Consider the following 13,855-nt stretch of genomic DNA (forward strand, 5'->3'; position numbering starts at 1 on the left):
CCCCCATGCATCAGTTGATGGACATTTAGGCTCTTTCCATAATTTGGCTATTGTTGAAAGTGCTGCTATAAACAACAACAACAAAAAAGTTAGAGAGGGAGGGAGCCAAACCATAAGAGACTCTTAAAATCTGAAAATCAACTGAGGGTTGATGGGGGGTGGGAGGGAGGGGAAAGTGAGTGATGCGCATTGAGGAGGGCACCTGTCGGGATGAACACTGGGTGTTGTATGGAAACCAATTTGACAATAAATTTCATATTAAGAAAAAAACAAATGGTACGATGAGAGCTCCACCACTCCAATACATAGGACTATATATATATATATATATATATATATATATATATATATACAAAGGTAAATGGAAAGCTATTGTTTCTTATACAAACCTAAAAAAAAAAAAGTTAAGCAATGCCTTTCAGTTTTGGTGACCTTTGAAATTGTTGCTTAGACACCAGTTTCTTGGATGTTCTGAAAAATACCGTATTCCTTTAGTGACCTGCTTATATAATTTTCTTTTTCTTTTTTTTTTTTTAGTATAAAAGTATAATGAAGGTGGCCAGCTTCACTAAACCACCAAAACACAATAATGGGTATGTGTAACCCTGGGTGCCTTGGACCTATGCTTCAAGGCCTTCTGATTCTAGGAAGATCTGACTACCCTCATTTATAGAAACATTTAATGCCACAAACCTGTATTCCAATTTTTGGATCATTTCAACATCAACTACAAAGACCAGCCACTGGCTATGAGATCCTATACCATTTACTACAAACCTTTAGGGCTACCTCCCCCTTTTCCCCCTCTTTCAAACTAATTTTACCAAAAGGGAAAATTAAGGAGATATTTTGGGTGTTTCAGTAAGACTTTCACTGAAAAAAGCCCTTGATGATATCTATTGACAAAGCTTAAGTAATTTGCATTTATTGTCCCTTCTTTCTAATGACTTATAACTTAGTTTTTCTAACAACATATATGGATTTTTTGCTATAGAGACATGAGATTTTCTTTCCTTACTTTTGTTTCAAAAACTTAAAAAACTAGTTCCTGCTACTTGAGACTTGTTGAGTTGTCATGACCTGAATGCATCTTCCTGAAATTCGTATGTTGAAACCCTCCTCCCACCCCCGCACGAGTGTGATGGTATTAGGAGGTGGGGCCTTTGGGAAGTAATTAATATTAGCTGAGATCCTGAGCTTGGAACACTCATGAATGTGATTAGTATACTTAAGAGTCATAAGAGAGCTTGCTTTTATTGCTTATTAGCTCTCTGCTAAGTGAGTTGGCAGTCTACAACCTGGAAGAGGGTTGAACAGACTAAGACAACACTTAAGCCGTCTGGAATCTGTCCTTTTTCATCCCTTTCTCTTTTGCCCATTCTCTCTTGGACTTGCCTATAAACAGACACAGATGGTTGGTACAGGTAAAGCCCTGATGCAGTAGGTCCTGCTCTCAAAGTTCTCATCTGAAAAGGCATAGATGAGTCAAGCCCTTCACCTTTGCATCTCTGTCTTCCACTCAGAAAGGAAAGTCCAGCTGGCTGTTTCAGCCCTGGGCATGCACTGTGCTCTTCAAGTCTACTTCATTGTTAACAAGGCTCTCCTCTGAACTGCACCAGGCTTTTGGGCTCTGATTTTACAATTGGCAGGATCCTCACAAGGGAGATCAGGTAATTGGTTAGCATGCCACAAATTTGGAATAGTGCATATTATTCTATATCAATAAATATTTAGTTTTTGTCTTGGTTTATCCATAGATGTTTTGGGATTGATCACTAATGCAGTATGTTTTGGAGTGTGTGTCTTGATATTGACTTAAGCTCAAAAGATAGAGGAAGTATCAATCTGCTTACTTTGTTCTCTTCTATACCAATGTTTCTAGGACCACCAGAGGTAGACATAGTTACCTGGAAATCATTGTGGAAGGGCTAAGGCATCACTACTTTTCAGGGAACATCAGTGGAGCTTGGCTAGGTATAGCAGGTAGTGGTCAAGACATGATGGACAAGGTTTATCTTGTTTGCCAACCAATCTGTCCATTATCTGTAACAAATAGGAAGCTTCCAATTAACATAAAGCCTACAGAAAAGAAGTTGAAAGCAGCTGGCTATGTTACACTAGGTAAGAGTATGGTCATAAAAGCAGTTGAGTGTTGTTTTAACTTTGAGGAGGTCTTCTCATCATTGCCTTTCACTTGACCCACAGTACTAAAGACACCTACATAAGGAATCACAGACACATATACAGAAAAATGCACACAGAGACATACAGGTAAATATTCATAGATAAACACACACAGTCATTCACATACAGAAACACACTGACAGGGTTGATTTTCTGCTGGGGACTATTGCTTATACCATCTCCAAATCACATCACCTGTTACCAACACCCACCACCAGATGCACTGTCTAGGTAAAGCCAAGCTGTCTTTTGAATCTCAGGAAATTCTGTTAACTCTCTGAGGTCTTTAATGCCTTGAGCATTGATCTCTTCTTCCTCTATACCATAAAATCTTCACTTAATGATTTTTAAAACATTTTTTCCAAAGTAATAATTTTCTCTCCACAACTAAATTGTATGCTGTGTGAAAAAAGGAAACTTTGTTTTATAGCCGTATTTCATTGACCATAGGGCGCCAAAAGGCTAAGAATAAAAGATTTAATTGAGTGAGGTGACTGTGAGGGCATGGGGGATGACCCAGGAATGCCACAGGGATGCAACAGATATTCATTCACCTCTAAGTAAATTAGCACCTTCTGTACCCTAGATTCTGTGCAAAGTTCCAGGAATATCATATATAACAGGTAAGACATGTGAGTTTTATACTCTTGGAACTTAGTCTAGTGGGAAATGAGGTAGTTATAAGCATTAAAAAAATAAAGTTTTTTTATGAAGTTTCACCAATTACTATATAACTTTTTTAGCTATTTTCCCTTTTATGAATCTCTTCTATTAATCTCTTCTTTTTTAAAAAAATAGTTGAGTATAGTTGACATACAATGGTATGTCAGTTTCAGGTGTGAAACTCTACTAATCGATTCTTATTACAGAAAAAGTAAAGTTAGGGTGACTATGTGGCTCAGTTGAGTGTCTGGCTCTTGATTTCGGCTCAGGTTCTGGGTTTGAGTCCCACATTGGACTCAAACTCAGTGTTGAGTCTGCTTAATATTCTTTCTCCCTTTTTCTCTCTTTCTCTTTCTTTCTGAAAAAAAGAAAAAAAAAAGTAAAACTAGCATTAGCATCTGCCTAAATATAACCCTTTTAAACAGCAAAATTGCTGGGTAATATGTAACGTCATATGGAGCAAAATGTCATTTATATTTAACCAAACTTTCATAAACAAGTAAGATAATATGGCTGCACTATAAACTAATCAGGGTAGAGTCTATCGCTTGCTTTCTAAATCGAGTGATATTTACATTTAACACAAATTAGCATATTAGCACACAAAACAGTTCTCTAAATGAAAGATTTGCTGCCCAGTTTAATCTGCTAAGTGGTTGTAAAACAAATGTTACCTTTAATGTTATAAATAAAAAAAATACAATCATTTGCATTAATCTACCTTATGTTTATGCAAACTGGAGATAATTGACATCTATTTAAGGGATCATAAGGATTACAAAAGATTACACTGACACTTGTAAACTGCAATTATCACCTTCCATTAATGGTAACATGAGTTTATGCAAGTATATTTCTTTGCTAATTACTTATACTTGAGATAATAATCCACAGGATAAATGGATTTTTTCCTTAAGTCCCATAGAACTCCTTAATACATACATTTTAATTTCATAGTATAAGCTCATTGTCTGGTTTGTGTACGAACCACAGCAAGAACAGATTTTTTTTTTTTTTTTTTTTTAATCAGCCACTGCTTCTGGAGCCAGGCAAACAGGAAGCAGAGCTGGAAATCCCAGCATCCCAGCACTTGGGGAGGTCCATCTGTTGAGTCAAAGAGGTAAGATGGCCAGTTACTCTTCAGTAAAAGTCTGTGGATGCGTTAACAAGCTAGGGAGCTAATAAACATAGTGATGGGCGAGCTCATCAGGGTCAATGTTTCTTTTGTGACCCACGGTTTGATTTTAGGCATTTACTTTTCCTTCAGTACTCAAGTTGCACATGTCTGCAATGTTGTCCATCTGAAGGAATCCATTTTTAAGTCATTTCTTTAGCAGCTGGGGTCTTATTTTTTAAAAGCTTGTTTTCCTCAAGAATCTAACCATGCACTGGCCAAGATTAACTAACTAACTAACTAACTAACTAACTAACTAACTAACTATTTACAATGTGTCTTCTTTCAAGACAATTATTGTTGAAACAATGAATTCATATGGTTTCTCAGTAAAGGGAAAATCTGGGATGATCATAATGTATTATACTAAATAAATAGTAAAGAGATGAATAATGATGAATTTCTCAGAATTGGTTAAGAGGAGAAAACTGGCTGAATAAAGTCCAGTCTGCTATTTTCAAAAATTTGAAGAAGCATGCCAGGTTTTTGTAGCTAGAGAATACAATGTCATCAGGATATTAGTTAACAGTGGTTAATGTCAGGGGATGTAGATGTAGCTCTGAGAGCAGATGATGGCAGAGAGGTTCTTGCTATCTGTGTGGAGTGCTGTCATTTTCTGAGTCTGTTGTGTGTTAGGTGGGTTATTGCTAATCGTTAAAACAACCCTCATGTTGAAAGTGTTGTAGATGAAGAAATAGGCTCAGAGAATTTAAGCTTTTTGTATAAAGTCTCATATTTAGGATATGGGGAAATAAAGATTTGGCCCCAGCCAAATTGCTCTAAACCTATGAGTTCTCTTTTTACTATAATACTTAGTACCTTTTGATCAGGTCTGCTTAAGGCTCAACCAACTATTAGCCTTACTTATATGTACTGGGCATTTGTAGGTTTTTGATTGCATAGTAAATATTCACTCACATATTCTCAATAGCATACTGATCTCATTTTGGGGTATACTTTTATTTGTATATAATCTTAGAGAGAGAGAATCAATTCCTTTAATTCCTTGTCCTTGCATGGATGGAAGAAGAGGCCATATTAGATACCTCCTTGGGCTTAGCAAGTTGAATGCTTCTGGCAAGGACTGAATCTTGGGAGAGTGATATTAGCAATAGTTGGGGGTACATTGCCTACAGTGGGGTTCAGATGTGACTGCTCCTGCTGGTTTGCCTTTGCTGCTCTAGCCTCCAGGGACCCCTTGATTACTGACTACCATCCGAGACAAGTTTCCTAGCCTCCCTTTGATACATTTGAGATCCTAGCCTTTCAGTACGGTCTCTTTATGTGTAGGCTAGCCAGAGTCAGTCTAATGTTATGACATGGGGACTTCTTTACTTCTGTGTTCAAAGCAAAAGGCAATGGGAAAATGGGAAAAAAAAGAAGAGATAAAACCTGAAAAATCAAGGGACCATTTCTTTAAGCAAAAGTCGTATCGCTTTATCTAAAATTTGTCAGTAATGATAAATGACAGGAAGAAAATAACTGAATTCAGAGACTGTATTAGCATTACTGAGTTCATCTCTAAGAGTCAGAGCCAAAAGCCACCCAAAGGCAACTATATGAATGAATAGAATAAGCACATCAACATCATTTATTTTTTTAAGTTTAAAACTCCACAAAGATTTTTTTCTAAAACTCAATTTGGTATTTATTATTTGATATGCATATCCTTCCTCTCTTTTCCTATCTTTTTCTTAGGTCTTCTCCCACCCATTTGAATAGCATTATTCTTTCTTGGTAATACATTTTCTTCCCAGATAGCTTATTTTTAGTAAATAAAAATCTAGACTTTTAAAATAAAAGACATATAATTGGAAATGTCTCTCAGGTACATATAATATTCTGATTAAACAGTGGATCAGAATGATGATTTTGGTTTGAGATGAATATATTTTAACTAGGGTTCCAAAGTGCTGTCCAGGAAAAACCTGGAGACATAGATTCTTTCATGAATTTTTTCATATATTACTTTTGACCCCTGATTTTTGTGTGCAAAGTGATTTTAGTACATGACTTCATTTGGGAACAGCTTCATAACTGGCAAAGGAAAGAGTTGTTGGGAATCTTCTAAAATCTCTGGGGGAAAAAATTAAAATGTTTTATGCCAGAATACAACTTTGAAAGGGGGTTAAAGCCTGTTTTTTCTGGACATGAGGGGATTGTTGGACTTAACTCTTTTATTAATGAATTTAAAATTTAACTGTTTTCTTGGTGAAATTGTTCTACAGTTGTGGTGTACATTTCTCCAGCTTCTTAGGCAGAGTATGCCTGCCTAAGAGTACCTTTTTCAACATTCAGCTCCAGGAATGTCTTTCTGGAAGCTGTGATTTCATGATAGCTCTAGTAGATATTAAAGGACTGGAGGGCCTTAATGAAATTTTACTTTTCTAGGGCTAATTCTCCTTGTATATCCCGTATAGCCTGTTAGTTCTATAAAGAATGACAGTACAGAAGAGGGGATGAGTGTGCAAGCCCTGGGAGTCAAATTGGCTGGGTTAAAAATCAGTTTTATTATTTAATAGCCATGTGATCTTGACCATGTTGGTTGATTTATCTGTGTCTCAGTTATCTTACCTGCAAATTGGCGATCACGGTACATCTTACTCATAATGTCATTCATTCACTAGGTATTTATTGAGCATATATTATGAACTATTCAATACTGGGTACTAGGAATATAGAAATGAAAAAAATGAACAAAAATCCATTTTGTCATGGAGCTTACCTTTCCTGGATAGTAGCTAGCACTTATTCAAACCCTTACAGAGTTTCAGGCACTAATCTAAATACAACATATATATTTATTTGGTGTTGACAACCACTTTATGGGACATAGAAAATTGATATTTTTATGACTTTACTCACAGGATTATTAAGTAACTTGCTCAGATCATACAGTATTAAAAGAACAAATATAAAGAGATCAGAGAAGTACCTGTCATAAAGGAAGCACAATGTAGATCGATAGATAGACAGATAGATGATAGATTAGAGAGGTAGGTAGACAAATAGATTAGATATTAGGTCTTATTTACTGTTTATATGTATATATTTATACTTTATATAAAATATATGTGTACATATATATATTGTATATGTGTATATATATTTATTCATAACAAATGTAGTAGTATTGAAATAATACAGAAATATGTGAAGTAAAAATAAGCATCCTTGTAATAGCTTCCCAAACTGTTAATTAAGAATTTGGCTTATAATTTATTTGATGGACTTCTCTTCCTAGGGCATATGTGAAATTAAGTCTCAGAATGTAATAAGCCAAAAATTCTTACAATCAGTATTCACCTCAGATACATCAAGTGATTTCTAATATCAAAGAAAATTACCAGTATGTAAGAAATCGATTGCAGAACAGACAGTATAAGGAATGTCTAAGTAATTCCATAATTTGCATTTTTTCATTCACCTCATAAAGACAATAACATAAACTATCTCTTTTCTCTGTAGTATAAAAAAGAAAAGTCTATTTTTGCCTAATTGGATTGACTGCCAACTAATTACAAACTTTAAATATAAGTAGTTATTGAGTGTAGCAACATAACTTCAGGGCATACGCTCATTTTTATGTATGAGGAGTCACAATCGTAGCTCTCCTGGAGCCAAGAGAAGAATTATTTTCTGCATCTTTTTACACGTTTTAAACCAAAATTGCTTGAAAACCTAGCTCCAGTCTTTATTTCCTTTCTTTCATTCTGTTTCAGCCTAACTGAAAGGTTCTAAATCTCATTTTATAGAAACTAGTGTTTTGCTATGATAATTACCAAGGAAATGCTCTTGGTAAAGTGATTAATAAAATTTCTCCCAGTCTTCCAAGCGCTAATGGTGTATCTCTATGTTTTAAGGAAGTAGGAACTTATTGAAGAACCATAAATGAAACGAAAATGTGGCCTTTCAAGGTGAGATAACAGTTAAGAGGTGCCATATGGGCCTACACAGAACTCCACATATACAAATGTGAACTATTACACTGCAGATGTTACTTAGTCAAAGAAACGGTATAATCTTGAATAAAATAATTTATGTATGAAATAAGGGGTATATAAAGCAATCAGGGCAGAGAAAAAGGTTAAGAACTTCTGATAGCATTTTTCAGTCTAAAAATTGGAAGGTATAAGGCTTTGTTCACATTCATTATGTTAATAAAATTAAAAAAATACCTAAAAAAGATTGTGCAGATTTGCATTGAATGTAAGCACATGCAAAGATAAAATGGAGAAAAAGATGCTTCTTCTCTTCCAATGTCCTCTTCATCAGCCACTTTAAGAGGTAGAACATTGATTACCTAATTATATCTGTCATGAAGCTCTTTAAAAAAATGAAATTATGGTGAAGATTATTTGAAGTGTGGATTCATATCTATATCATTAGTGACAAACCTTCTAGACACACTGCCTTGAGATATTAGCAATATATATGGTGTGTATTTGGTATATAGCATTCATATACACATGGACTAAGAGTACTTGTTCACATTTCTTTCCCTGAACAATAAAGTTTAGAGAACACTGAACTTGTAAATACAATATCCACTCTGTCTCTTTATTGAAGGGTAAATTTATCGGAGGGAAGGTACCGTATACACTAGAGATTGCAAACATGGTTTCTTTGAGCCAGTTCTCATTTGCAGAGATGCTTTATGCTGCATTCACAGCTTTATTTTCTTATTTCTTACTTTTATGTTAAATTTAAAAAAATATTTTAGTTATTTAACATTATTTTAATTAACTTTTTTTATTTGAGTATATTTGACACACAACGTTACATTAGTTTCAGGTGTACAGCATAGTGAGTAAGTCTATACAGTATTCTATGCTTGCCACAAGTGTAACTACCATTTGTCACCAAAAACTCTATTACAGTATGATTGACTATATTCCCCATGCTGTGCCTTTAATTCCCTGTCTTATTCATTCCATAACTACATTCCTGTCACTCCCACTCCCCTTCACCTGTTTTGCCTATTACCTCACCCCCATCCCTCATTTGGTTACTTTTAAAACTCAAGAGATTACACACCTTAAAAATACAGATTTTTTTCTTATGAGCAAAGCTCTGCCAATAATGTGCATGTTTTTCTGCAGAGGAGCCATCTTCCCTCTTTAGTCAGAGAATATTCTTTCAGATTCCTTATAGTTTCCTAAGTTCCTATAGTTCCCAAGTTTCTATAGTTTTATATCTAAACCACTTCATTCATTACTTTATTCATTTGCATTCGAGTCTGTGAACTTTGCTATAAATGCTAGCAATGAAAAAGACAGCTAGCCATACCACAAAGATTTGAACTTCCTCCACACTAAAGAGAATACAGTGAGTGCTGGAAAGCAGCTGCTGACCCAGGGCTATTCCTTCATTCCTCTCCCATCTTGTGGGGCATTGTTAATGTGATGTATCACGTTGATCGATTTGCGAATGTTGAACCAGCCCTGCATCCCAGGAATGAATCCCACTTGATCATGGTGAATAATTCTTTTTATATGCTGTTGAATTCGATTTGCTAGTATCTTATTAAGAATTTTTGCATCCATATTCATCAGGGATATTGGCCTGTAGTTCTCTTTTTTTACTGGGTCTCTGTCTGGTTTAGGAATCAAAGTAATACTGGCTTCATAGAATGAGTCTGGAAGTTTTCCTTCCCTTTCTATTTCTTGGAATAGCTTGAGAAGGATAGGTATTATCTCTGCTTTAAATGTCTGGTAGAACTCCCCTGGGAAGCCATCTGGTCCTGGACTCTTATTTGTTGGGAGATTTTTGATAACCGATTCAATTTCTTCGCTGGTTATGGGTCTGTTCAAGCTTTCTATTTCCTCCTGATTGAGTTTTGGAAGAGTGTGGGTATTTAGAAATTTGTCCATTTCTTCCAGGTTGTCCAATTTGCTGGCATATAATTTTTCATAGTATTCCCTGATAATTGTTTGTATCTCTGAGGGATTGGTTGTAATCATTCCATTTTCATTCATGATTTTATCTATTTGGGTCATCTCCCTTTTCTTTTTGAGAAGCCTGGCTAGAGGTTTGTCAATTTTGTTTATTTTTTCAAAAAACCAACTCTTGGTTTCGTTGATCTGCTCTACAGTTTTTTTAGATTCTATATTGTTTATTTCTGCTCTGATCTTTATGATTTCTCTTCTTCTGCTGGGTTTAGGCTGCCTTTGCTGTTCTGCTTCTATTTCCTTTAGGTGTGCTGTTAGATTTTGTATTTGGGATTTTTCTTGTTTCTTGAGATAGGCCTGGATTGCAATGTATTTTCCTCTCAGGACTGCCTTCGCTGCATCCCAAAGCGTTTGGATTGTTGTATTTTCATTTTCGTTTGTTTCCATATATGTTTTAATTTCTTCTCTAATTGCCTGGTTGACCCACTCATTCGTTAGTAGGGTGTTCTTTAACCTCCATGCTTTTGGAGGTTTTCCAGACTTTTTCCTGTGGTTGATTTCAAGCTTCATAGCATTGTGGTCTGAAAGTATGCATGGTATAATTTCAATTCTTGTAAACTTATGAAGGGCTGTTTTGTGCCCCAGTATATGATCTATCTTGGAGAATGTTCCATGTGCACTCGAGAAGAAAGTATATTCTGTTGCTTTGGGATGCAGAGTTCTAAATATATCTGTCAAGTCCATCTGATCCAATGTATCATTCAGGGCCCTTGTTTCTTTATTGACTGTGTGTCTAGATGATCTATCCATTTCTGTAAGTGGGGTGTTAAAGTCCCCTGCAATGACCACATTCTTATCAATAAGGTTGCTTATGTTTATGAGTAATTGTTTTATATATCTGGGGGCTCGGGTATTTGGCGCATAGACATTTATAATAGTTAGCTCTTCCTGGTGGATAGACCCTGTGATTATTATATAATGCCCTTCTTCATCTCTTGTTACAGCCTTTAATTTAAAGTCTAGTTTGTCTGATATAAGTATGGCTACTCCAGCTTTCTTTTGGCTTCCAGGAGCATGATAAATAGTTCTCCATCCCCTCACTCTCAATCTAAAGGTGTCCTCAGATCTAAAATGAGTCTCTTGTAGACAGCAAATAGATGGGTCTTGTTTTTTTATCCATTCTGATACCCTATGTCTTTTAGTTGGCGCATTTAATCCATTTACATTCAGTGTTATTATAGAAAGATATGGGTTTAGAGTCATTGTGATGTCTGTATGTTTTATGCTTGTAGTGATGTCTCTGGTACTTTGTCTCACAGGATCCCCCTTAGGATCTCTTGTAGGGCTGGTTTCGTGGTGACAAATTCCTTCAGTTTTTGTTTGTTTGGGAAGACCTTTATCTCTCCTTCTATTCTAAATGACAGACTTGCTGGATAAAGGATTCTCGGCTGCATATCTTTTCTGTTTAGCACACTGTAGATATCGTGCCACGCCTTTCTGGCCTGCCAAGTTTCAAAGGAGAGATCAGTCACGAGTCTTATAGGTCTCCCTTTATATGTGAGGGCACGTTTATCCCTTGCTGCTTTCAGAATTTTCTCTTTATCCTTGTATTTTGCCAGTTTCACTATGATATGTCGTGCAGAAGATCGATTCAAGTTACGTCTGAAGGGAGTTCTCTGTGCCTCTTGGATTTCAATGCCTTTTTCCTTCCCCAGTTCAGGGAAGTTCTCAGCTATAATTTGTTCAAGTACCCCTTCAGCACCCTTCCCTCTCTCTTCCTCCTCTGGGATACCAATTATGCGTATATTATTTCTGTTTAGTGTATCACTTAGTTCTCTAATTTTCCCCTCATACTCCTGGATTTTTTTATCTCTCTTTCTTTCAGCTTCCTCTTTCTCCATAACTTTATCTTCTAGTTCACCTATTCTCTCCTCTGCCTCTTCAAGCCGAGCCATCGTGGATTCCATTTTGTTTTGCAATTCGTTTAAAGCGTTTTTCAACTCCTCGTGACTGTTCCTTAGTCCCTCGATCTTTGTGGCAAGAGATTCTCTGCTGTCCTGTATACTGTTTTCAAGCCCAGCGATTAATTTTATGACTATTATTCTAAATTCACTTTCTGTTATATTATTTAAATCCTTTTTGATCAGTTCATTAGCTGTTGTTATTTCCTGGAGATTCTTCTGAGGGGAATTCTTCCGTTTGGTCATTTTGGAGAGTCCCTGGCGTGGTGAGGACCTGCAGTGCACTTCCCCTGTGCTGTGGTGTATAACTGGAGTTAGTGGGCGGGGCCGCAGTCCGACCCGATGTCTGCCCCCAGCCCACTGCTGGGGCCACAGTCAGACTGGTGTGTGCCTTCTCTTCCCCTCTCCTAGGGGCGGGATTCACTGTGGGGTGGCGTGTCCCGTCTGGGCTACTTGCACACTGCCAGGCTTGTGTTGCTGGGGATCTGGCGTATTAGCTGGGGTGGGTAGGCAAGGTGCACGGGGGCTGGAGGGGCAGGCTTAGCTCGCTTCTCCTTAGGTGATCCACTTCAGGAGGAGCCCTGTGGCAGCGGGAGGGAGTCAGATCCGCTGCCGGAGGTTTGGCTCCGCAGAAGCACAGAGTTGGGTGTTTGCGCGGAGCGAGCAAGTTCCCTGGCAGGAACTGGTTCCCTTTGGGATTTTGGCTGGGGGATGGGCGGGGGAGATGGCGCTGGCGCCTTTGTTCCCCGCCAAGCTGAGCTCTGCCGTCCGGGGGCTCAGCAGCTCTCCCTCCCTTTGTCCTCCAGCCTTCCCGCTTTCCGAGCAGAGCTGTTAACTTATGACCTCCCAGACGCTAAGTCGCGCTTGCTGTCGGAACACAGTCTGTCCGGCCCCTCCGCTTTTGCCAGCCAGACTCGGGGGCTCTGCTTGGCCGGCGAGACGCCCCTCCGCCCCGGCTCCCTCCCGCCAGTCCGTGGAGCGCGCACCGCCTCGCCGCCCTTCCTACCCTCTTCCGTGGGCCTCTAGTCTGCGCTTGGCTCCGTAGACTCCGTTCTGCTAATTCTCTGGCGGTTTTCTGGGTTCTTTAGGCAGGTGTAGGTGGAATCTAAGTGATCGGCAGGACGCGCTGTGAGCCCTGCGTCCTCCTACGCCGCCATCTTCCGGAACCACCCCCTGTGGGGCATTGTGATTAGTTCTCTTAATGGCATATGAATGAAGTGATATATGTCCCAAAGAGCTTTCTTTTTTTCCACCACTGAGTGACTGACTGCAAAGGAGACCCTGGAAGAGGTAAGGAATGTTAATTAGATGGTGGGAGTCAGGTACCTGAAGTACCATGTGGAAGGCTTCTTGCAGACCAGTAACATACTTCTACTGTGATAAGCCAGTAAAATATGTGGACTTATTTGTTGTAGCATTAAGCAACATAATAACTAATACATACTAATATTCATGAAATACTTATGATGTATTCTGATTAATGTAGACAACAATGTCATGTTTAGTGATAAATGTCGTAGAAAAATAAACTGAAATTAACACTGTAGATATAGTTTGTCTATATTAAAAAAAATAGATTTGGATGAAAATGTTTGTTGTTAAATCAGTTAAATCTTTTTATGTTTATTGATTTATTTTGAGAGAGAGAGAGAGAGAGAGAGAGAGATCAAGTGTGCAGCAGAGAGACAGGGGGAGAGAGAATCCCAAGCAGACTCTACATGGGGCAGAGCCCAACATGGGGCTCAGTCTCACGAATGATGAGATCACGACCTGAGCCGAAATCAAGAGTTAGGACACTTAACTGAATGAGCCACCCATTTGCCCTGAATCAATTACATTTTAATTGGTTTTTTTTTTTGATAAAAACTAAATGATGTCAATGGGGTGCCCATAAATAATTAACAAAAATGATATTCAATTGTAGCCCTACTTCAGAGTTACATCAGAGTAAAACGTTAAAAAACAAAGCAAAACAAGTTTGA

The sequence above is a fragment of the Panthera leo genome, chromosome C2, assembly GCF_018350215.1.
Source record: "Panthera leo isolate Ple1 chromosome C2, P.leo_Ple1_pat1.1, whole genome shotgun sequence".
Taxonomy (NCBI): Eukaryota; Metazoa; Chordata; class Mammalia; order Carnivora; family Felidae; genus Panthera; species Panthera leo.